Source organism: Xyrauchen texanus, chromosome 13 (genome assembly GCF_025860055.1).
Source record: "Xyrauchen texanus isolate HMW12.3.18 chromosome 13, RBS_HiC_50CHRs, whole genome shotgun sequence".
NCBI lineage: Eukaryota > Metazoa > Chordata > Actinopteri > Cypriniformes > Catostomidae > Xyrauchen > Xyrauchen texanus.
Genome location: NC_068288.1, coordinates 39875916 through 39901083, shown reverse-complemented (window position 1 = coordinate 39901083; position 25168 = coordinate 39875916). Strand labels below are relative to the sequence as shown.

Genomic DNA, 25168 nt, shown 5'->3' with positions numbered 1-25168 from the left:
TGCCAATAAAAGCACTTGTTATTTGGGACAAGGGCACAGTTCATGTTTGTGGCTTCCGGCAGTAAGTATTTTCAGCAAGGGCAATCAAGGCCAAGGATGTTGAATGTACATTGCATGGAGAGAGTAATTGGAAGAGAGGAAGATAGAGAGAGGGCATAGAGAATGTTTCCTGCCGGAGCACAGTGCAACAGACAAACCTACTCTCATCAGAACTACTTGTATGAATTCCTTGTTGTTGTAGAATTCCACAAACTGTAGGGCACTGTTTTAGGTTTTTCTATTCAATGCTCCAGGAAATAACGAGAAGCACTTGGGGCTTGGGCCAGAGGGTATTGTTTTAACACCTTTTGTTAAATCACTTTAGACAAGTCAATTTGTTGGCCTTATGTATGACGCTGGGTTTCATCGCCTTGGTGATGGCAATGAAATAGATTGACTTGAAATTGCTTCAATCAGATAATTAGTTTTCATTCCCATGGAAGTAGTTTTGGAGATTGAGACATAACTAGTTTATTACAGCTGTTTGAATTTGTCATTTTGATTGGATAATGATGTCATATTGTGAAGAGTGACAGTGTTACCTTAAGCAGATATGGATTTAAATAGAGTTTGTAAGAAAAACGCAGGAGGAACATGTACATACAATCCAACAAATAACAAAAGATCATGCTGTTTAAGACATAAACATAAAGACTAATGAATCTTTCAAAACCAGTCTGATTTCACCCCAAAATCAGCTCGACCAACCCGACACAGCAACATCCTTTTCCATCTCACTCTTACAGAACACATTGCATAAAATCATGAAATGTGCCTGCTTTTCATTTTTTTTCAGTTCATATTTTTTCTTCAGTTTTGTGGTCTTCATATTCATTGTGGTTTGAATATAAACAGAAAATATTCCCAATGCTCTCTTTAACATTTAGTCATTCAGAATCAGTGTAAAGTACTGAGTAATGATTATACCAAGAGATTTTTGTGAAACAGTAAGTCCACATCACTGACAAGAACTTGTAACATAGCTCTAAATTATTGAGTTGATCATGGGAGCTTGTAGCCTCTGGATGATATGGTTTCTGAAGACGAGATATATGGTCAGGCTCTTGACAAGAGCTGATGATGTTTGTCTGTTGACCTCTGAGATATGAGGTGAAGTGGGTGGTAAAAATGATAGATTGGATAAAGCAGAGGTTATAAAAACAGTTCTTATCACTAGGATAGATGAACAGTTAGATAACTCAAGGGAACAGTTTCTTGTCTATTATGTATAAAGATATAGTATAAATTCATGAGAACTGCAATGTCTTTGCAATGTAGGGCAATTAATCTGTGTGCTGCTTGTGCTCAATTACTATGACTGTTATCCATGTGGTTAGCTTAAGTGTAATTTTGTAAAGACTGCACTGAGAACATGAATACAGTATGTACAAGCAAACAGGCTGATTCAGTATAAGATAAACATTATTGTTCTGGAATTTTGAAATTGTGTTTTGAGAAATGTGTCTAGGGGTGGGGGAGAAGGGTGGGGCCCAGTTAATATTATCTTCCATTACTTTGCAGACAAATCAATTAGAAAATATTGTAAAAAAAAAAATAGAGACTTCTAAAGGTGCTGAATATGTAATTGTCTCTGGGACTAATCTAATTTGATATTACATGGCTATTTCTTTTCTCCCTCCCTCACTCTCTTTCTCTCTCTATTGTTCTTTCTCTCCTCCACTTCTCTGGGGGAAACAGAAAGAGGCTCAGTAAAATAGTCTTTTAGTCATTGTGTGGATGTCAGTGGGGACACTCCAAGCACATTGTGAGTAATGATTTCTTAGTGTGAAAGATATAAACAGAGGGCCACAGTGTGATACACTGGGCTCCTGTAGACTTCTAATTTCCCTTTTCCACCGACATGTTCGGGTGCAGGTTTCTGGCCCAGAGCGAAATCTCTGTTCCACACATTTCCACCACAGAAAAGGCCGTTACGGGGCCGAAAACCTGGTTCGACACCTACCCCAAAAGCTTGCTGGTCTTTACGCAGGAACCGATTACGTCAGGGGACAGAGGGCGGAATAATGTTTCTTCACCATGTTAAAGTTTTCCCCCCAAAAAAACTGTAGCTACCATCAGCAGCAAGGAGTACTTCTTCACTTTATAACAACAATAAAAAACCCATACAATCATCAGACATCAAAAACATTCAGGTAACACAATGAAACGAGTGCTCTACTTGCGATATGATATTTACTGAGATCCAGGATTAACTAGAGAGATCACAAAGGGGAAAAAACTCAGAAAATAAAGCTACAGCACAAAATGATGCACGCCACCTTCGATCGGACAATTGACCAAATCATAAACACATTTAAAAAACACTTAAGGGAGTACAGGGACCATAAGAAGGACATAAGCAAAAGCGACTTTGGGTGGAGCAACGGTGCAATTCAGCCAGTAACGCTCGTGATAAACAGGGAATCGCCAGTGTTCTCTGCAGCAGATCTCAGTAAGTTATTATATTTGCCAAATTTGTTAGCTTTCCTTACACTGTTGTCATCATATTGTATGCATTGTTTAGTTCTGTGAGGGAATTTTTGACCAGCTACTCACTAAGGTTGGAAGATCGTAGCTATCTGTTAAGTAAAAGGTGGGATTCTCAATCAATAATATTATATGCTATGGCAAAAATCCAAATACAACCATCTGCTACACCAATGTTGATAATTTTTCCACTGTAACAGAACTTAGCAAGTTATGCCATAGTTTGATTACAGTATAATGTAATTACAATACCTGTCGTCTTTAGCGTAGATCTTGTTGAGCAATGTAATAATGATGGATTGCATTAAACATTTAAATATGTCCTCAAAACAAGAGTAAATGCTGTTGTGGCAGGGCGGAGGGCGGGGCCGGGTCGTGATCCTACACACCCGGTCCCGTATTAGGCTAATTAAGCCTCCTTGAGGGATAAAGGTCGACTGCAGAGAATTGTGCGGGAGAGAGAGATCATTTACGGACATGTCCGTCATGTGTGTGTTTGTTTATGTTTGAGGTAGTCACATGAAACTACCACGTAGACAGTAACCCGTTACATCACTGTTCGCCTCCCATGTCAGTGGAAAAGCACGGCCTGTTTACGTTAGGCTGCAGATTGCCCTGGCCGTGAAGTAGCGTAGCACAGGCTCGGCACGAGAACCACTGCAATTGTTCTGTGGAACAATTGCTAGAAGATTGCTTGATTTAAAAAACAGAGTGGCTCAGCCGAGGAGACCAGGGGTGTGATATAGACCCATGTCATACTTATATGTTTCTTTCGATGTCTCAATATCTCTCATTTTTTGTCCATTTCTCGCTGTCTCTCTCTCACCATGCATAACCTGAAGTGACGTGATAAAACTTCAAGTGATAAAAGCAATCTTTTCCAAGTCAATATGATTTTTTGTTCAAACCAGCCAATACAAAAGACATAAGTTATCCCTGGTAAGCCCTATAGAGTTTTATTAGACCAGAGACAATTTACTAGAGATGGCCCACTTCTGCGAGAAATTGGAATGCCCAAAGGCTAACTCGTGTAGAAAAAGAAGTCAGCCTTACAGGTAAAAGAGCCAATCAGCTGTCAACTCGAAAATGCACAAAATTAGACAAGACAGGAAAATAGTGTATATTTCAATAGTTATTTTTGTGCATAATCTGATGTAAAGAAGCACAATTTATGATAACAGCGTTGTCAGATTTTACTGCTGATTGATGGTTCTCTTGACAAACCATTTTGGAGATTTCGGTCTATCCCCATTCAATAGGCACAGTGAGAGACAGTGCAGAGCAGACCAGTACACAGTAGTGCAAAAAGATGACAGTTTCTAAAAATGCCAAATGTAAACATAACATACTATGAGATAGTGTTCTATGCATATAGCAGTTATTGAGGTAGCAGCCAGGTATAAAGTGACAATAATTAAAGTGCAACTCTGTGAGTCTGATGGCTTGGGGGAAGAAGCTGTTATACAGTCTAGCCGTGAGGGCCCGTAATGCTTCTGTACCTCTTGCCAGACGGCAGGAGGGTGAAGAGTTTGTGTGAGGGGTGTGTGGGGTCATCCACAATGCTGGTTGCTTTGCGGATACAGCATTTTATGTAAATGTAAATGATAGAGGGAAGAGAGACCCCGATGATCTTCTCAGCTGTTCTCACTATCCTCTGCAGGGCTTTGGGTCCAAAACAGTGCAAGTCCCAAACCAGGCAGTGATGCAGCTGCTCAGGATGCTCTCAATAGTCCCTCTATAAAATGTAGTGAGGATGGGGGGTGGGAGATGTGCTTTCCTCAGCCTTCAAAGAAAGTAGAGACACTGCTGGTCTTTCTTGGTAATAGAGCTGGTGTTGAGGGACCAGGTGAGGTTCTCTGCCAGGTGAACACCAAGGAATTTGGTGCTCTTGACGATCTCCACAGAGGAGCTGTCGATGTTCAGCGGAGAGCGGTCAATCTGTGCTCTCCTAAATTCAACAAACATCTCTTTTGTTTTGTCCACATTCAGAGACAGGTTGTTGGCTCTACACCAGTCCGTTAGCCGCTGCACCTCCTCTCTGTTTGCTGACTTGTCGTTCTTGCTGATGAGACCCACCAGTCATCTGCGAACTTGAGGATGTGGTTCGAGCTGTGCATTGCTACACAGTCATGAGTCAGCAGAGGGAACAGCAGTGGACTGAGCACACAGCCCTGGGGGGCCCCAGTGCTCAGTGTGGTGGTGGTGAAGATGCTGTTCCCGATCCGGACTGACGGAGGTCTCCCAGTCAGGAAGTCCAGGATCCAGTTGCAGAGGGAGGTGTCCAGGCCCAGCGATGGCGTCATCTGTTGAACGGTTAACATTTTCAATCAATTGGCGTCTTTGCTTGCCTATTCTTTGTCCATTGCTACAGTCCCCAGCTCTGCTCAAAATCCAGATAGCTGGAAATAAGGTGTAACAACTATATGAGGACAATCTTACAATATTATTGCTTATTGGCATGCTGATCCCTCCTTCAGATACTGCTGCCTCTGTTTGCTTGTTTCACAATGTGTGCAGAATGCCAGCAGCAGCTGTGTCTGTCTCCACCTCATGTTGCTCTGTTTGTGGATAGATTAAGAAGACAACAGATGCTTTACATGCAGGGTGTTTTGCATTGGCATTATCGTCTTTTATAGTGGGGAAATACTGGCACAATCTTTACTTAAAGTACTAGTTTACTCAAAAATGAAAATTCTGTCATCCTTTACTCATTTACCTTGTTTCTTCTGAATCCTGTATGACTTTCTTCCTTGGAACACAAAAGAAGAAGTTTAACTGAATGTCCAGACTGCTGTTTCCAATACAAGTGAATGGTGACCTCGGCTGTGTGTATAAGAAGGTGTCCACGAGAAACATTGTTTATCCATCACCAAAATGCCTTACTTCTAATGCAATTTTGAGGAAGGGTTTGTGGCCTAATGAAATAAAGTAAACTTTTCTGTGACTGAGGATGCCACAGTGACACTTTTTGATTGTGTACGATTTTGTCTCTACTGTAACAGCTCAACTGCAAACTCTAGTGCCTGAATGTATGTGTGTGGGTGTGCTTATTTCACTGTCTGTTAGTCCAGAGGCAAATGCATGCAAATGAGGTAGGAAGAATCACTGTTTGATTTACTGTCATGATCCTGCCATTTTGATATTGTTTTATTCTTGTTGTGGCAGGGTCCTCCACCTCTCTCTCAGGTTTTCCATGTGCTTGTGTTTTCTTCTCTCCCTCATGTTTCCCCAGGTGCTGCTCAGCAGCGCAATCAGCATTGCTATGTCAGCACAGATTAGCAGCGCTTGTGTTTATGGGTAGCACTTGGTTTCAATTTCCCTTCCCCTTTATATTTTCCCTTTTGTCTGGTCTTCTCTGTCAGATCATTGTGTTTTGTTCTTGTCTCCGGTCCGGTCATGTTGTTCTGATCGCTGTCCAGTCATGTTGTTCTGATCGCTGTCCAACTCCCCTGTCGGTTTGTTCTTAGATAACTTTTTCACCGTTGTGAGATTTGTTTTCAGTTTTGTTCAGTTTCTTAGTTGGTTTGTTTTGTTTCTCCCTCATTAGTGCTTCGTTTGTATTTTGTTGGTTCTGTTTCTTTTTAATAACCCCTTTCATTGCCTCACTGCATCTTGGGTCCTTAAAATACCCAGACAGATAACAGGATGGCACTCACTGATTTAAAGGTAACAATGACATGCTGTAACAACAATGTATGCAGGCATCCCAACCTGCAAAAAGTCATTTCAGGGAGGTATCCCGGACCCCCCCCCCCTAAAAGATATAAAAGCATAATATATAATTTCTTTAGGCTATAGGACTATGCAATTATTTGTTAATTATGTAGATTACTTTTAATATAAACTGCTTATACTATTTATGTAAACTGATTTTATTTATATTCCATTGCAACTTTAAACAGGTCTAAGGAGTTTATTGTTTTCATGTAGCCTAGGTAACTAGCCGGCCTGAATAATATGCACATGAAATGAAACTTGTTTAACTCACCTCAACATGTCTTTTACAATCATTTAACCCTCCATGGGCAATGCTGAAGTCACTGTTACAAACTGTACAGCGTGCAAGACTGTCATTATGTTTCACTCTTATTAGACAGGGGTACACTTTCGTGTAGTCTGGCGTAAAATGTGTCTTATATTTTCGCTTTTTGGGGCACTCTCCCTCTGCCATGGCGCTCCTGTGTCTAGATACACTGAACTGATTAATTAGCTTCGGGAGAACAGATAAAAGCTCGCCCACACTGACAATTGATTGGTTGACTTACCGAAACAGGCCAATCAGGATGCTCTCTGTCTTACATGCACTTCTTGATGCACACACGCACACACACACGCAAGGTCTCTCGCTCTCTCCCTCTCTGCCGTGCGCGCTACACGGTTTGGAGCACAGTCTAACCGCTCTTGCTCGCTCGCTCTTGATTCCGGGAGATTTTAACTAATTTGCGGGCATCAGGGAGCCGCTATCAATACTTCCGGGAATTGATAGAACTTCCGGGAGACTTGGGATGTCTGTGTATGTAGCATATGATGACAAATATTATTATTATTATTATTATTTTTTAATTGCAGGCAGTATGAGGGGTGGCTGATTTAAGCAAAAATTGATACCATGATATTCTTTGTAAGTTTTGGTCGATGGCAATATATTTCACAATTAGGGCTGTGAATGGACAGCATGTTAAAGCACATGTTAATGTTAAAATAAGATTATAATAATTTTTGGTGGATATAATTAGACACCTATTTACTTTTATTAATCTTTCATACAAGTTTATGCGTGGAAATGAGTACATGCCATAAAATCAGTTGGCACTTTATGATTAATTTTTTATTTTAAATTTTGGGTGTTTTAATAATGCGTGTTTATATTTGTAGAATGTCAAAATTATTTCTACACCTCTTGTTAACTGTTTATAATGCAACCTTTGGTTCTCAAACATATTGTTTGATATTAAAAAAAAAAATGTCCTGGCTGTAACTTTTTTAGAATTTTTTTATACTGGTATACCATTTTAACTGTTATGTCTCTCACCCCTAGGCAGCATATGGTGTGTACTGCAGTTTGCCATGTGCCAATATTCCATTCAAAAACAGCCTCTGTCTCCACTGCCTTTTCTATCCCTTTCTTTCTGCAAACTTCCTTTGACATTTACTTGGAGCAGCTTTAATGGCAAAGAGATCTTGAAGGTACGAAGGAAGCATGCAAATTATATAAAAATAAAATGAGGCCAGTTCAGAGGATCCCATTGTAATAACAATGTGGCCACTTTTTTTGGACATTAGGGTCCCATGCTAAAAGTGCAGTGTTGTCTAAATATTAAAAAGTGGTTTTTGAGGTTGACCGATAGTGGATATTACTGATACCCATAACCATGTTTGGCAGTACCTGCCTTTAACCAATTAATCAACCGATAGTTTTTCAAATTGATACTGAATGAAGAAATAACAAGGTAAAATAGTGCTGAACTATATTACAAAAATAAACCATACTGACTGAACCATGAAAATGTATTATGCTTTTTAAAATGATATATGAATTAATATTTGAATTTTAAAGTTATCTGATTTATAAATTGATGTTGTTTCCTTAGTCCACAGGAGGGTGCAATAAATACATAAAACATTTAGCACCATTGTATTATTGCATAGAACATTCCTATCCTATCTGTTAAAAAAGAGCATTTCATTTTCAACTAATGTGCATGAAAACAAAAGGTTTTCGTCAGTCCATATTCTCAAATGTTAAGTCAAAAGTAAAATGAGAACAGTTGCAGTCTCGTTGGATCTGTAGTCAGATGCTACTTTTTTTTTCTACCATGTATAGTTCTCAACTCACACTGCATTATTTTTCCTTGCTCTTTGTATGCATATTTATGTTTTGTGTGTGTGCAGCAGTGGTCTAGACACTGTTGATAAATATGATTCAGGCATGCTGAAACATGCTGTGGGCATGAGGTAGGATGGGTGAGTGGGGTGTGTGTATGTGTCTGGTTGGGGGGCAGTGAGAGATGTGCACGCTCACCCTGATACACAGACACATACAGGCCTTCAGGGTCATGAGTCATGGTCAAGACAAATGCATTCACCCATTCTCCTTCCTCACAACACGTCAATCAAATATTTCTTCTCCTACTTGACCTTAAAGGAATAGTTCACAGTGGTGGGGTAGCATCAGGCCTTGTAGAGGTATTTATATAAAAAAAAGTATCCAAGGGAAATAAGTGTCTAGGACCCCCGTGGTGAGAATTTGTTGAAGTGTCCATGAAATTGTCCAGTGTTTGTGTGGGTTGCAACTGCCACATGCGCTCCCCTCCTGTTTCCTGATGTTGCGAGGGGTGGTGTAATGTTGGCGTAATGTCTTCCAGGCCTTGCAGCACATGTGAGAGGAAAGTGGCCTGGCCTCCTAGCCCGTCGGCCACAATGCATGCTGTCCTCCCTGGCGACACACACTCCGGCATGGAATGTGGACCGTATCCGGCTCAAGCAAAAACTCAGTACTCAACCGATTATCTACAGCAGCCCCACCTCCCCCTATTATTCCAAAATCCCTCGACATACGCCCTACAGTTAACGTTCCCATACCCAAAAGCATCGACAAAGAGGACGGCCAATCTTCTGCCAAGGAGGCAGAATGGTCTGCAACAATTTCAACCCTTTCGAACTGCAGACTCCTTCACACATGCTCCTTCAGCTGTGGTGCCCATGCAAGGAACGCTTGCGCCTATAACTTAACCGCTCTACCAGACTGACTACTTAAGTAACTTGGCACTCCAGTTAAGGTAAAAGTCCTAGCCACCGCCTTACTAGATCACCCCGACAGAGAGTCCCGACAGAGAGTTCGTCGACCATTCCCCCTTTTTGGACATTTTGTGTTTATTATTTCCAATAAATGCCTCGTCGGGCTTGACGCCACACCCACTGTGTCGGACTCTTGCTCACCCAACCACAATACAGATTTCCTGATTCAATTTGACTCCAATTCACAAGTTTTCGATTAGGAAATCGATGTAGATTCAAACGGGTCTAGTCCCTTTTGCTTACATATAAACAATGTTATATAAGCTTACATATATTCTCTCCCAGCAAATACTGTTAATTATACAAGTGGCCTTCTAGGTACATTACAAAAATATAAATTTTACTAATTACATTTTATTAGTTTTTAATCATTTGTCACATTAAAAATTATCAAATCCATGTATTTAATAAATAAATATATTTCATATGTTAAATTTAGTTAAATGTTTATTGTTTAATTTAAGTATTTACATTTGTTTTAACATGTGTCTCTTTATAATGATCTGCATTTTTGTATAGAGCATCTGTAAATTAATATTTTTATCAACTTCACTGTAAAGAAAAGAGGTTTTTAAAAGAGACATTATTCAAAGACAAATAGTTTGCTTAGATCATGCCTTTAGACACACATTACATTACAACTTTTGCTCGCAACATGCAATGAAAGGATCTCACTACTGAATACTCCACCACTAAACTATACAATCACTGGTGAGTGAATTCAAAACATTCCCCAGCCAGTTTTCAAATATATATATGTATTGGTTGCATAGCATAATTTGGTTGCGAATGCAAGTGATTTCCTCTCATTTTAGTGGAGGTTTGAACATAGAGTAAAAGATCGATCTTGGGATTTAAGAATTGATATTGAGATCGTTCGCAATGCATTGAAAAATCACCCACATATTTTCATCCACCCCTATCTATACCAGAGGTGGAGTTTTTAAACTGAAATTCAGATTTGTGAATGTGCATTGGCAGTTCCTAATGGCATAGTTCTCCCACAAAAATGTAAGTTGTATTAACTACTTACCTGGGCAGTGATGTATGCCATCCTATTGAATTAAGGTAGTTCTCTATTAGATCATTAATATGGATATAGATGATAGGAGGAAGCCGCAGCCACCCTTTTTTTCTGTGTTTTGCGGAACCACTAGCTTCCCCTTGCTGCCACCCTGGGGGTCCCTGGATGCCAGTTTGAAAACCACAGCCTTGGGGCACCAAGTAAATACCATGGTTCATGAGAATGGTAATCGTTTATTTCCAAATATCAAAGTATGTTGGTATTACAGTCTGATTCACTGTACCATGGCATTACCTTTTTCATAAGGCCCTGCCATTAATTTTCCTGAGGTTTGGCTTTAAAATTTCCTGCTATAACTTTAGGGTAATTATTGGAAGGCCGAGGAAGCACATTACAAATTCATTAAACATTGTCATTAGTTTTAGGTTGCTGCTGAGCCGACTGAATAATTTATTTGCTGTAAGCGCTCTTCTATGTCATTGTATTGAAATAATTTCCATTCAGCCATAGGTGCAATATTCCTGATTGTTTAATTCAGCCATGATTTTTGAATTGTCTACAATTTGTTTCTCTTGAGCATAGCAAAATTTTGCTGCCAGTATGATGTTTGCAGCCCTGTTCAGTGTTCACATAGCAGCTGAGATAATGTATGAATGAGTTTATTGTTTTGAGCAATTTTCTCTCAAGGCAAGACCCCAATTAGCATCCAGACGCTGTAGGCAAAGTCTAAATGTTAAACATGAACTTAAACAGATGCCTTTCTAGATGTCACTTTGAGACAAAGAGCTAACACACCAAACAAGCTTGTTTAGAATGAGGAAAGCATCCTGAATAAAAGTCAACAGTCATGGGGAACATTGCAGACAGATTGCAAATAGGAAAGAAAAAAAACTTTAATATCTCAGATGTTTCTTCTAGACATCAATGAGATTAAATGGTCTCCTGGAAAAGTCATAGAACTTTTGATTGTGTATGTATGTATGTATGTATATATGTATATATATATATATATATATATATATATATATATATATATATATATATATATATATATACATACACACACACACACAATGGCGGTCAAAAGTTTGGAATTATGTACAGATTTTGCTATTTCGGAAGGAAATACTTTATTACTTTAATTCACCAAAGTGGCATTCAACTGATCACAAAGTATAGTAATATGAGCATGAAGTGATCGTCTGTGTTCCACAACTGCTTTCAGGTCCTTGAATAACGTATTACGTGCGAGCAAGGGCAGCCGGTTGACTTTCTGGTGCCATCCAAGGGTGAGATGGTGCCCTACGCAAAATACATAGTATGCGTGTAGGGACCGGCGGTATATGTTTGTATATAAACAAAGTTCATAAATGTAACAATTAAATACAAATACAATCTAAACAACATAATAAGTTGGCTCCGCCCTCCCTCCCGCATCTTTGGCTTTTTTGGTTTACACTGAGTGATTAACAGAAACAACAGGTTAAGCTGTTAGTCTGTGTGCGCTTGAGCATTTAGGCCTATATTATTTTATTTATTTTTTCGTTCTTTGAATTAGTTAATTCTATTCATTTAAATCTTTTGATTTTTCATATCTTTTATGTATTTTTATAAATTTATTCAGATCTTCTGAAGAGCCGACTTGTTCGCGAACGTCCCAGCACTATTGCTAACTAGTTTTTAAAATACATACTGGAAAGTTAATAAACAATGAGCGCATAATTTTCCCTTTTCAATTTAACTAATATAAAGGCTGTCCCTGACAACCATGTCACTCATGTCTGTTTGCTGTTAGCCAGCTACAGTTTGTCAGAGCAGTCAGTAATGTAGCAGATTGAAAGGTTAACATCAGTGCATCTTTATGCAGCTCAGCAGACAACAGTGCAGTGGTGGATTGTGTCTGTTGAGTGTTGATTTCACGCTACGCTGTTTCCTAGTTGGTGAGATGCAATGCTGGTCCATCTTTTATTCTCCGTGACAACGAGCTTATAGCTAACTTGCTAACCACATAGCTACTTTAATTTCTTCATTTCATTGACTGATACTAAACAGTAATACTAATGTTTATTTAGCTATTCATTTTATTTTTATTTATTCATTATTTTAATGTTCAGCATCTGACTGATACTATTTATTGTATTTTTATTTATTCTTATTTTATCAGTGTTCATTTCTAGAATTTGTTGACAATGTATAATAATAATGTCAAATATTCTTTGATACAAATATTTGTTTAAGAAAGCAGCCTTCTGAGTACCTTTGCATTGTCATAAAGTAATATCACAAGAGCAAGAGTGAGATATGGCCCTATATCAGCACTGCTGTGATTCGGCCGCAGGTAGAGTGCTGTAGGCAATTACAGCAGTGCTGATGTAGGGCCATATAGCACATTGCGAGTTTGATATTGCTTATATACAACAGTTCAATGAACAAGTACATTTTAAAAAATTCGAGAAAACAGAGTATGATAAAAAAAAAAACGCATTTGTGCATGCAACTACTTTCTTACGTGACGGATCAGAATCTGCCATTGCTGGTTCAAAACAAATGATGCGTTCAAGCCTTCATTAGTAATTCAAAAAGTTCACTTCAGAAATAGTATCATGGCTTGTGCTGTTTCTAACAAGTTATTGGATAAACAAGGATGGATTGATGGGTGTGTGCGCGCGTGTGTGTGTGTGTGTGTGATAGAGAGACAGAGAGGGAGAGACGGAGCATGTGTGATCACCTGTTACCACTCCCAAGCAGAGATGCTGTCAGCGTTCTGAAGGTCAGCTTTCTCAGTGTAAAAATGGTGTCCAAGCGGGGGTATTTCTCCCTATTTCGTGGTGGCTGCGCAAGAGTCATTCACTATAGAAACAGCGATGTCCTCCGCCATTTTAAACAGTATATATCCAATGTGGAAACTCTGTAATTGCCTTGAGTTCTGTAATCAAACAGTCTGTTGTGTCTCTCAGCTGCGATGAGCCTTAATCCTAAAATTGTTCATTTAAAGCTCTTTAAAACAATGTCCTAGCTTAAGTAATGTAGTGGAGCACAGTTCTATGTAAACAATGACTAACTGATTCACTTTACATCACCAACTGGCTCATATTACACACAAAAATGATCTTTTGCCACCACGTGCTGGCTAACATATGTAATTTCAAAAATAAAGACAGTAACTCCTAACAGATATGCACTACGCTTACACTTTAGTTTAGAACAGCATGAACACAAGCGGAGTGATACACACACACACACACACACACACACAGTTTAGCGTCTGAGTGCCGATGCTGTCAGACCATCAGTGCTCATGGAACGTCTCTCGTCCAATCAGATTTGAGGACTGGAACTAACTGTTGTGTGTGTGTGTGTATGTGTGTGTGTGTGTGTGTGTGTGGGTTATAAAGCACATCTGCAGTAATCAATGCCTCCTCTAAAGCTTCAGAAGAGATCTCGAATGATGTCACAAAATGTGCTTCGTTTCCATATGAACTCAAACAATTCTCATGAAATTCCTCAAAGACCAAATTATTTGAGCTATGCTATTTAGCATTATACCTTTATTGACTCATTTGTTTTTTATTTTATCTCTCCTAATGATTTTAGGTGGAACATTGAGGCATTGTTGATACTAAAGTGGAAAATAATTGAGGTATGAACAATTTCCTTTGGGTGAGGCTGAGTAGCTGAAACATTAGGCTGGTCCAGGAACATTTTGTAATGTAATAAATCTGGTGGGAATGCAGGAGATATAAAGTCTGTGGAGATATTGACAAAGTTCAATTTAAGGACTAGAGACATTGACTTTAAATTGACTGTAAGACTGTGGATGAAACCGGAGAAGACCGGTGTTTTCAGCTTTTTGGACACGTTCAATATAGTTTTGTCTGTGGAGAGCTTTCATTACAGGAAGGCGACACACACACACATGCACATCCGGGAAGTGATTTCTTTTTTCTTTTTTATTGAATCATTGATCATTTTAATGGAAGCTGTAGACAGCTTTACAGCATCTTACTGCAGTTTTTACTTTGTAGAGCGGTTGCATCTGAATAGTCAAACTGACACTTGTGTGATAGGTGTGAAGGAGACTTTATTATATGTATATTTATATACTACACCTCTGAACTTTATTAAATGTTTAGATCAGAGGTGCCCTACATTTTTCCTATGAATGAAGCCCTTGATTGAGGGCTGAGGGCCAAAAGTAAACGTTGCATATATCAAACTGTATTATTTTAAAATTAAATATTAATACTGCAAAACAAACAGAACCCTAAAATTAAAATCATCAAATGTCCTATACTTGTACAATGCACATAATTGATTTCAATATAATTTTTATGGATGTTGTGTCTCTTTCTCATTTGTGAGTCACTTTGGCTAAAATGTCTGCTAAACGACCTAATGTGACCCCTCACATTAAACACACAGTAGTTCTGTGCAGTTTTGGAGAAATGAAGATACAATGGCGTGATGTAATACTATCAAGTAGGATATTGTTTTGTTTTGTGATGGAATATTTTAATTATATTTTTTATCATAGACCTAGACCTAGGATTTCACTCAGTATTTCCATTTATTGAGACTGTCAAATGTAATAGGATTATTTAATTAAACAATGCTGTAAAATGTTTTTGCGTAGTTAATGCATTTAGCCTACTTTTATTTTATTTGTTGTGATATCAGAAACTTGAATTGTACTTTTGCTGCTTTTCTTAAGAGGTGATGGATTAAGGCTGAATGCATTACTTTATGAAAGGAAATGAAAGCTACGAAGCACATTTCTGAAAAATAACAAATTGAGAGGCCTATTTCGTTGACTCCAAAATACGATTATGATTAAGCACCTGATGAAATATGCCATTTGTATCTTATGGTTATTAAAAAACTTGCAGCAATGTTTTTAGGCAGAAAGTTGCAAGTAAACGAGATATCCTCGCGTTTGACAAACAAATTACAGATGTTATGCACACACCAAAATGGGTTTTAGTCAGAATAAGAAGATGAAATATGAAGAAGTAGTTTACTGCATTACCGTTTTTTCTAGCTGGCAGGGCAGAAAAGGGATTTCTGAGTCCTGGTCTGTTCACTTATAGTGCTTGTCATAATGTTGTGCAGTGTTTGGAGTGAATGGAACCATTGTTTATATTGAAATGTCCCCTCACCTGACTTTATCAAGCCAGTTCACACAGATATGAAATGCGGCTTAACGTATAGTGCGCGTTCAAGCCATATTTCATTTCGGATGACTGTACGTACTTTTCCTCGAGTCCACCTAATTACCTGAAAATGTCTTGACACTGCTTCCATTCCCACTCCGTTTTAAACCAAATATGTTCAGTAATGCGGTATTGAATGCACACCTCCGAAGTTGGATCTGGCCAATCATAGTGAAGATTTTGGGGTGGCATCTAAGATGGCCAATGGAGCAAACTTTCAGACAGCACATATTTAAAGGTCATCATCTTTTTGGTTTTTCTATTTCCCCCCCTCTCTTTTCATCTATGGCAAGGCGGGCCAAATCAAAGTTCATCACAGGCCAACTTTGGCCCGTGGGCCCTAGTTTGGGCACCACTGGTTTAGATTTACAACTTAGCAGAATATTTTACACTCAAGTGTGGCTAAAGTACTTTTTCTTGTCTAGTTCTTTAGAGGCCATATACTGTATGTACCGATGCCAGAAATCAATTCACTGATCTGAAGAACCTGAATCTGATGTGACTTTTTCAAATGTACAAAGTACCATTTAGCCAACTCAAGAACTCTATCCAGCAACAAAATGTTCTTGATGTGAGTTTTTTTGCTAAACCTACAATACTGCGAAGAACATCTGAAGATAATTTTGTATATAGTGTAGAGTGATCAACGTGGCACTGTTTTAAGCAATTACTGAAACCACTGATAAATATCACTTTTAAATGTATTTTACATTGTGTCATTTTTCAAAATCCTTAGAATTATACCTATGACATGACTAATACCTCAAAATGTAATATGGGTTAGTGTGCTAAAGATTTCAACAGTCTGGTTGCCGAAGTAAAAATCCCATTTACTTTCTCCATAGACTATAAGATTTTTTTTAACGATAACTTAAAAACCTTTAAAGTCGGACCTACAGCGAGCTCCATCGATGATATACTGTATTTCCCTGTTGAAGCCATCAGTCCATGTTATTTCAACCTTCATTGTTTAAAAATTATTTAATATCGAAATTCCTGGTGAGGATCTACAATACCCGTAAATTCTGATTCAAAGTTCAGCAAACAAGCCCAGCAGTGACCGCTTACTTCCGTGATGCAGTATCAATAAATCAATCGAGTCATTCCCCCTACACTTATAAATCTACTTATAAATGTAATATTTTTCAATGTATATAAAATATATTGTTTCCTTTGTTAAAATCAACAACTCAAAAACAGTAGTTAAAAACTGTTTCGATCATTTTTATTTGTTTACATCATTTGCAGTGCAGAATTGCAGTTTATTCCCTCATTGAACACGGTAATTATACATTCTGTTCCTTTGTCATTTTGTCTGATTTTTAAATACTTTTTATGCTTAAGTTGTGATTGAGCCTACCTCAAAGCTGGTTGGTATGGTTCATTGCTTACAACTCTTTTATGATGGATTTGATGAAATCCCTATTGAAAAATGTATGGGAAAAAATATTTTTGGAACCAAGACGACTAAAAATGTATGAGATGGGGCACTCTTGGGCTTTATTACTTTTCTAAGTTATCAGTTGAATCTTTGTCACCATATTCTTACACTAAAGAAGGGACGTAAGCCAAAACTATGGACCAGAATATGGTTTATTTTAGAAAGGGTTGAGGAAGGGTATGTTTCAGCCTAGCAACCATCTAGAATACCCTAGCAACCACCTAACAATGCTCTAGCTACCACATAGAAACCACTCAGAACACTTTAACAACTACTTTGCAATGCACTGGCAACCATCCACAAAACCTAGCATCATGATGGTGAATTTTGCAGGGGAACATTTCAAATCTAGTCTAGTTAAAGATGTTAATCTCTTTATTACAGTCTTTTAATTATACATAGCCTATATAAATACATGTTGCATGTCAACATAAACTGTGTAATCTACATGGCAGCGTAGACTGTGTTTTTCTACGATATAGAATGTTCACAAGGATGATGGGGAGCCCTCTTGACCTCTTTCAATATCTCGCACTCCCACACTTGCCATTACCTAGTTTCCTCCATGACGTTTTAACAGAACTGAAGGGGAAGTCATTAGTTATAATATTGCACATTACTCAGCATGACATGTGATTATCCAGTTCATATCATAATGTTCCATTTTCTACTATTTGGAATGATAATGTTGTCCAAGGTCCTTCTACTAATGGCCTTCTGTTAATTGAACAAACAGATTGCTGTATAATAGAGTTACTGTGGAAACCATTATCACGATTATTTATCACTCACATTTACATATGAATCCATTTCTAACATTGATTTGCTTTTTCAAATCTGGTAGAATCCTGTGCACCTTTATGAATATGCTACAGGATAGAACAGCCAACTAATTAACCACCATTCCGCTTAATGCCTAATTGATATTCATGAGGTCTGTTCACTTTGCTTACAATTTCACTGAGGCTGCCAGAAGACATTATTCCCTTTCCGTACAGACGAACAGATTGATATGAGCTTGGGCTAAGCCCCATCTTAATGTAATTTATGAAAATAAAAAAGAGTTTTTAAATCAACTGATATGTTTTGTTAAGGAAAATATTGAGTTGTAGCAAGAACAAGCATTATATCTGCAAATAAAAGTCAATTTATTTGCATTACTCCATTTGTTTGGACAATAAAAGCTTTTTGAAAGAAATTTTCTGGTGAAATATTATCACTAGTGTGATAGATAACAGAATGTTTTCTATGATAGTTCTTATAGTCAAAATAATCCAAAAATAATGCAATTATCTCTAAAACCGAAAATTCTCTAATCATTTACTCACCCTCATGCCATCGCAGATGTGTATGACTTTCTTCTGCAGAACACAAATAAAGATTTTTAGAAGAATATCTCAGCTCTGTAGGTCCACACAATGTACTGTAAGTAAATTGGTGCAAAAATGTTGGTGCTCCAAAAAGCACATAAAGGCATCATAAAACTAATCCATACGACTCCAGTGTTTTAATCAATATCTTCAGAATTAATATGATAGGTGTGTGTGAGAAACAAATCAATATTTCAATACATCATACATACAATACATCAATAAATCAATACTTTTTTGTTTTTGTAAGGAATTCTTCTCCCTGCCCAGTGGGGGCAATATGCACAAAGAATGTGAATCACCAAAAACACAAGAAGAAGAATGTTATTGTTAAAGTGATGATTGACTGAGCAGGGGAGGAGAATATATAGTAAAAAAGGATTTAAAAATTGATGTTTCTCATCCACACTTATCAAATTGCTTCTGAAGACATTGATTTAACCACCGGAGTCTTATGGATTACTTTAATGCTGACTTATGTGATAACTGGAGCTTCAAAAATGTGTTATCATTCACTTGCATTGTATGGATCATGAGAGTTGAGAAATTCTTCTAAAAATCTTAATTTGTGTTTGACTGAAGAAAGTAAGTCATACACATCTGGGATGGCATGAGGGTGAGTAAATGATAGAGAATTTTCATTTTGGATGAACTATCCCTTTAATATCAATAAGTTCCAAAAAGAAGAACCATACCTGTCGAAATTAAGTTTGCAAAAAGATCTAATGCAACATCTATTAAGATTATAAGCAGAGTGGGAGATAAATAAACATTTGATGTGCTGGTCATTTCTGACCGGGAACACAAAATTAGGTAATACATAATGAATTCAATACAAAAAATATAAACATTAAAAAAATGATATCTTATCTTTTATATTGTAACATTGATGTTAGTGGTAATAATGAAATGACTTTCATGTCAGTATTTTCCCTTACTTGCAGCAGTTCCTTGGTTTTGATAGATGAAAATCCCTCTGACTGTAAGTAAACCCATTGAACTGTTAACCTGTGGTCACTGAAAGCGGGCCAGGCGTCCTGATGTTCTGTTGAACTGAGAAATTGCCTCAGCACGCAGTCACAGCTAGAGTGAAAGTGATTTACACCTGCTGTTCGGACAATCCCTATGGACTTGAAGGTTGTAGAGCAGAACAAAAGGCATAAAAATAGTTTGTACCTTGAAAATGTGTGGTGTTGTGCAATTGCAGCATAGAAACCAAGAGCTTATCTATAGAATAGTTATTTCTCAATTATGGAACATCAATCTTGTATACTGTAGAAATTTAGGGGTCGTATTTCACCTCAAAATCCAAAGGAAAAAAGTGTCTCATTCAACCACTCAATTATCCTTTCTGGACACAATGATTTTGTTTTATATAAAAATCGACTATAAAATTTAGCACAACAAACACTACTACGATGTATACTTACAACTGTATAATTATACAGTATTTTATTTTTTAATTACAGTAATGAGAACGAGATTTTGTTGCATTAAATTAATGAGAATATGGTAAAATGGTGTACTTGATGCATACTCTACATACAATTGTTTATTCTTTTTACAAATGTTTTTGCAGAGATAATGGTAATTAGGGCATTATTTTAAGAGGGCGCTTGTGTTATGCGATACTTCAATCGCGCAAAGTTAGTGGCCATCTCCATGAAGTTTTGAAAATATTCGTGCAAGCATGCGCTATGTCTAGAAACAAGTGGGTTTGCGAAATTGCGCACACAAGGTGCTAATGGGCTGTGTCAAGTGGAATTTAATTCTAAAGTTTTTCTCTGGTTACTGCACTGTCCGCATCCTGTTATATTTTCCATTCCCACTGATGTAACTGATATAAATGAAGACCCATTCATAAGTATTTCGTAGTGTAAATGGGCTGGAGGTTGTAATGCACTAGAAGAATACAAATATGAACATTTGTGTCTTTTGTTTTTGGTGCAAACACTTTGTCCTTGCTGTGAACTCTCTCCAGTGTTCCATGCTACGTTGTTTTGTGGTGAAATATTACAGTACAGAGGAAGTTTGTGTTTCCTCCTGCCTCTGGATCATGATGTACATTGTGTACTCTTTTAGCCAGCGGTTTTGACGGTGACACAAAATTATTGTGTATAATTGGCGTACTCAGGAAAATTGGATAAGATGTAACGAAAGGATGTTGCACTGTGCCTAGCGGGCTCATGAAAATAGAGCCCTTAGATTATTGTTCCATTACAGTTATAAGAATTGGGTGAAAACTGTGTACCTGATGTATACTTGCAATCAATTTTGTACTTTGCAAAATGACTTCACAATTAAGCTTTTTCCACATTACAGTCATTTTGATAGTAGAATTGGAAAAATGTCTTCAATTGTCATGAAAATAATGTCACAATGCAAAGAAATGTCCCTAAAGTAGAGTTTAAAAAATTGTATATATATATATACTTTTGATTTTGGGTTGTTAAATGTCCTGAACATTTCTTCATCCATTAAGATTCACCCATTAGTTTGTTTTTAGTGACATCTGGCTCCTGTCATCTGTTTTTTCAGTCTTTGGCCAAAAACATCTCACAGAAGGAATATTAGAGTGTTTTTTGGTCTCGATTCTCTATTCTCCACATCATGCTGTCCTAGTCAGCTCTATCATACTCACTTTGCTTGAGAGATCACCCCTCCATGCTTCATAAATAAACCAGTACTGGCATGAAAATGTGTGGTGCCAAACTCTGTGTCAGGCCGGCGAGTTATATACAGGTCTAGCTCTTTAGAAACTGCTACATCCACATTTTTCTGCACTATTATTGAGTGTTATTACTGTCTAAATGTAGGATTATCTTGTGACAGTGAATTCAGTGCTGGATTTCATCCTGCTGTGAAGAATTGTAACCACTGAAGCCATTTCAATCGATTGGAAACTACTGTATGATAATGACAATATAAAGGAGGTTTTCTGTTGTGAAAGCTTGTAAAACTTTGAAATCTACAGACATGTATTATTCTGTAAATACATAACATACTGTAGGTTGTAGTGGTACAGTTTGAACTCAACATTCCTATTTTTGTCTGTCACCAATTAAGAATTTAAGTCATTAAGTCATTTTTCAGTGCAGTTATGGAATATAATGAAAAGTAGTGCACTTGTCATTTTGTAAACTCATTTTCACACTTCATATGATAACATCTAAATGAATTGCTTTTATTCAAGTCATTTTCACACTTCATATGATAACATCTAAATGAATTGCTTTTATTCAAGTCACAAATAGTATTTAAGAGTTAGTCTGACTACATTAGGTTACACCAACAAAAGTAATTTGTAGGGTTAGAATACGTATACTTTGTTTCTTGTGGTAAAAATGGCATGTTACGACTTTTTACAGTGTATGATGAAGCCAGGACAGCTGTCACTTTCATGCCTGTGGACTTCTAGCATGCTTTTGACATGCTCCATAAATTTCTACTCAGAACGCATAAAAGTATGCCATTTTCCTTTGTCACGTGTAGAATCAGATAATGTGGTAGTCACTGGACCCCCAGAGAAAAGTGCCCTGAACATTGCCTGACCGCCTGCACAACCTATGATGAGGGAAAATGAATCAAATTACTTGTTTTTGGAAGACCTGGAACAAGTAACTTGAACTTGATAGAAAGAGAGAAAGATGGAGAGAGAAAGCGAGGAAGAGAGACAGATGGCAGGAGAGACAGAGAGAGAGAGATTGCTTGTCACATGGTTTTGTTGTTCTGTTGTGGAATGATGGTCATACACACACACACATACAGACTCACATTTGCTCATTTTCAGAGATCCAGGTGTCACTTTAATCAGTATGTATACAATCAGACATAATCATTTCAATCAAACTTCATGGTATTTTTGCCTGTTGTTTGCTCTAATCAGAGGTTGCTAAAATGGTGTGCAGCCAATCAAAAAGAAAATGGTTTACAAGTTTTCTGTTTGCCAACAATCTATGTATGACCTTGTGCTGACAAATCCAATAATTTTTTTTGTAGTCTGAACAGGGAAAAAACACCTGAAATCTGATATTCACGGTGGTGCAGCGGTTAGCACTGTCGCCTCACAGCAAGAAGGTTGTGGGTTCAAACCCTGGTTGCCCCGGCCTTTCTGTGTGGAGTTTGCATGTTCTCCCCGTGTCTGCGTGGGTTCTCTCCGGGTACTCCGGCTTCCTCCCACCATCCAAAAGACATGCAGGCTAGGTTAATTGGTGTCTCCAAAAAAATTGCCCTAGGTGTGGATTTGGATGTGGAGGTGAGTGTGAGTGTATGTCTGTCTATGTGTGGCCCTGCGATGGACTGGTGACCTGTCCAGGGTGTCCCCCACCTTTCGCCCAATGTTAGCTGGGATAGGCTCCAGCCCCCCGCGACCCTGTACACAGGATAAGCGGTTGATGATGGATGGATGGATGGATGTCTCAGTTTGAACGGTCAGATTGGATTTCATGTGTTTTTTTCTGTCATTTGTTGTGCAACAAGTTGTTACATCAGGTGTTTGCAACATACATGTTATAGGTCATTGCTTATGCCGCCCATTTCCATTTTTCCAGAAGTATAAATCAGATTTACTTGTCGTCATCAACTATTCTGAATTCACTTGTGATCACAACATTTAAAGTGGAAGTGGGGAAAAATAAATTACAAAAAGTTTATGAAACTTTTAAGATTAAAAGTATGTTCTGACAGGGCTCATTAATATGATCCCAGTTCAAATGGCCAAGCAGAGACAGATGCCTAGCGATCTGAACAGAGCTTCAAAATCCAAACCCTCAAGCCATTCTTGACCCATTTGGAGTGCATTTGGGGAAATTTATGGAAAAAATACCCATATGTCATTGTATTAGAACAGATGTTAGTGTTGGACCAAGATGTTGCCATGGCATTGCTACAGTATGCAGTTGCTGGGTGGTTACTAGGTCTTTGCTAGGATGTTCTTAAGTATAAATCTAAGGGTTGTTTTGCCTGTTTTTCACACAACAGGTGAAAATTGTAAGTCTGATTGCTTGAAAAAGTAATAGCACACGTTTCCTTAACAAGCCACATGATTTAAGGTATCATTCATGCTTGTAACAGTCAGTGTGGGATGAGTTACATGCTGAAGTTTAATGCATGAGTAACTTTTAAAGGAATATGAAAATTCTCTCATCATATACTCACCCAAGTCACACAAGGCAAACTGCACATTTCCCCATCAGTTGCAACTGTAATACCTAACTACAGTTCCCCTTCTGTCGCTCTCTCCACGTTGTGTCAGAGAAGCAACACTAGGGGTCTCTCTTGAGCGCCGATATTCACCTCTGATCTATGAAAAAAGGCCAATGAGAAGTTGGCAGCCGGTATTTGCATATCCCGCCCCCGGACATACGGGTACTGAGGCGGCGCAAATACGAGAGTTCATTCAGAAAATTTCTTCGGAGCCGATGGTCGTGCATGCAGTCTGCTGCGAGTTACACACCAAGTTCCTGTTTAATCCTCTGACACTCTGCATGCTGTTGGACTTTACGGCGCACAACAGCGGCTTTCTCCTTCGTGCACGGCTGTGCATTCTTGCCCCTGGGCGCTTCGACAGCGCAGACAACTCGAAAGAGTTATTCTAAAAGAGTAATTTCGCTCTAAAAGAGCAAAACACAGCGGCGTTGAACGTCCTTCTCAGGACGCGTCTTTTTAAAGACGATTTTCCGCCCCTGTGTAGTTTCTGGATGCGTTGATTCTCCCCACCTCTGACGGTCATAAAAACTGCCTTGCATTCCTGGGTGCGATGACACACAGGCAGCATTTTTATGAATGGTCTATGTTTTCAGTACGAGAACATATCCATGACAGCATTGCGGTCGTAGGCTTTTTTCTTGTAGTGAGAAAAAAGCCGCTTCAGCCGCCCCCCGCGCCTCGCCTCCTTCCTACGGGATTGAGGCAGGCGCCGCGGGCGATGAAAAGGATCTGGGGACAATGACAGGCTCCGTTTCGCCGGGTGAACCCCCTTGAAACCCCTCGCCTCCCCGGCACGCTTGCTTGTTTCCGTCTGTGCTCGGGATGAGCATTCTCTCCAATGGGTTATGTTTTCAGTGTGATAACATAACCACGGCAGCGTTGCGATCTCTGCTTTCTCAGTCTGAGAGAGGCCCAGTCTGAGCCTGACGCACGGAGGTCCGCTATGCTTCCCCGGGCTTAATTGGTTCAGCGGGCATGTCCACTCACAGCTGCACCCCCCCCGATTCCTTCCCGGATGTGCATGACGAGCTGAGCAAGCCCAGCTTCCTCGCTCCTCCACTCTCGCTACCCTCGGTGGTAGAACGGTCCCAGACCGCTCCCCCCTGCACGCCATGGCCCCCTCCTGCAAGTCCACCGGGCCAGGGCACTTCAAAATCTGCACTTGGGTAGTCCTGTTCTTGACGTGGGAACTGCACTCAAACAGGCGATGGCCACCCCCCGTGGTCCAGAAACGCAACGATGGACAGCCTGGTCGCAGTACAGGAGGCAGACAAAGCACGCTTTCTCAAAACGCCCCCGTCTCCCAGCTCCGTCCATTCGGCGACACCACTTGACGACTCCGCCCAGCGGTCCTCAGTGGTGAAGAAACAGACGGAGGCTATTTCACACATCTTGCCCTGCTGCAAACCTGCCGCCAGGGGCCATGCCCTGTCTGCTCGCCGAGGGCGTCCTCCTGCGGCTTCAAAAGGCCTCCTGACGCTGGTCAAGAAAGAAAGAAAGTAGTGCTCCGCCTCAACTAACAAGTGAGTGGGCCCAGCTCTCAGCCCCAGCGTTGAGTCCCCTGCAGAAGTTGGACGCCCATCGTCTCACG

General features: G+C 39.0%; 1 protein-coding gene across 2 annotated transcripts in view; it reads left to right on the top strand.

Moving 5' to 3' along the window:
* Positions 1 to 25168, top strand: part of LOC127654147 (rap1 GTPase-activating protein 1-like) — a 106264-nt gene that overhangs the window by 7648 nt on the left and 73448 nt on the right. Inside the window, exons 1-2 of one of the 2 annotated variants that reach the window (XM_052141177.1) lie at positions 6838 to 7039; positions 7565 to 7713. The exons of the other annotated variant lie outside the window; for it this stretch is intronic. The gene's annotated coding sequence lies outside the window, so the exon portion shown is untranslated. Of the gene's footprint in view, positions 1 to 6837; positions 7040 to 7564; positions 7714 to 25168 lie in introns of those variants that run through there. 2 annotated transcript variants of the gene reach the window in all.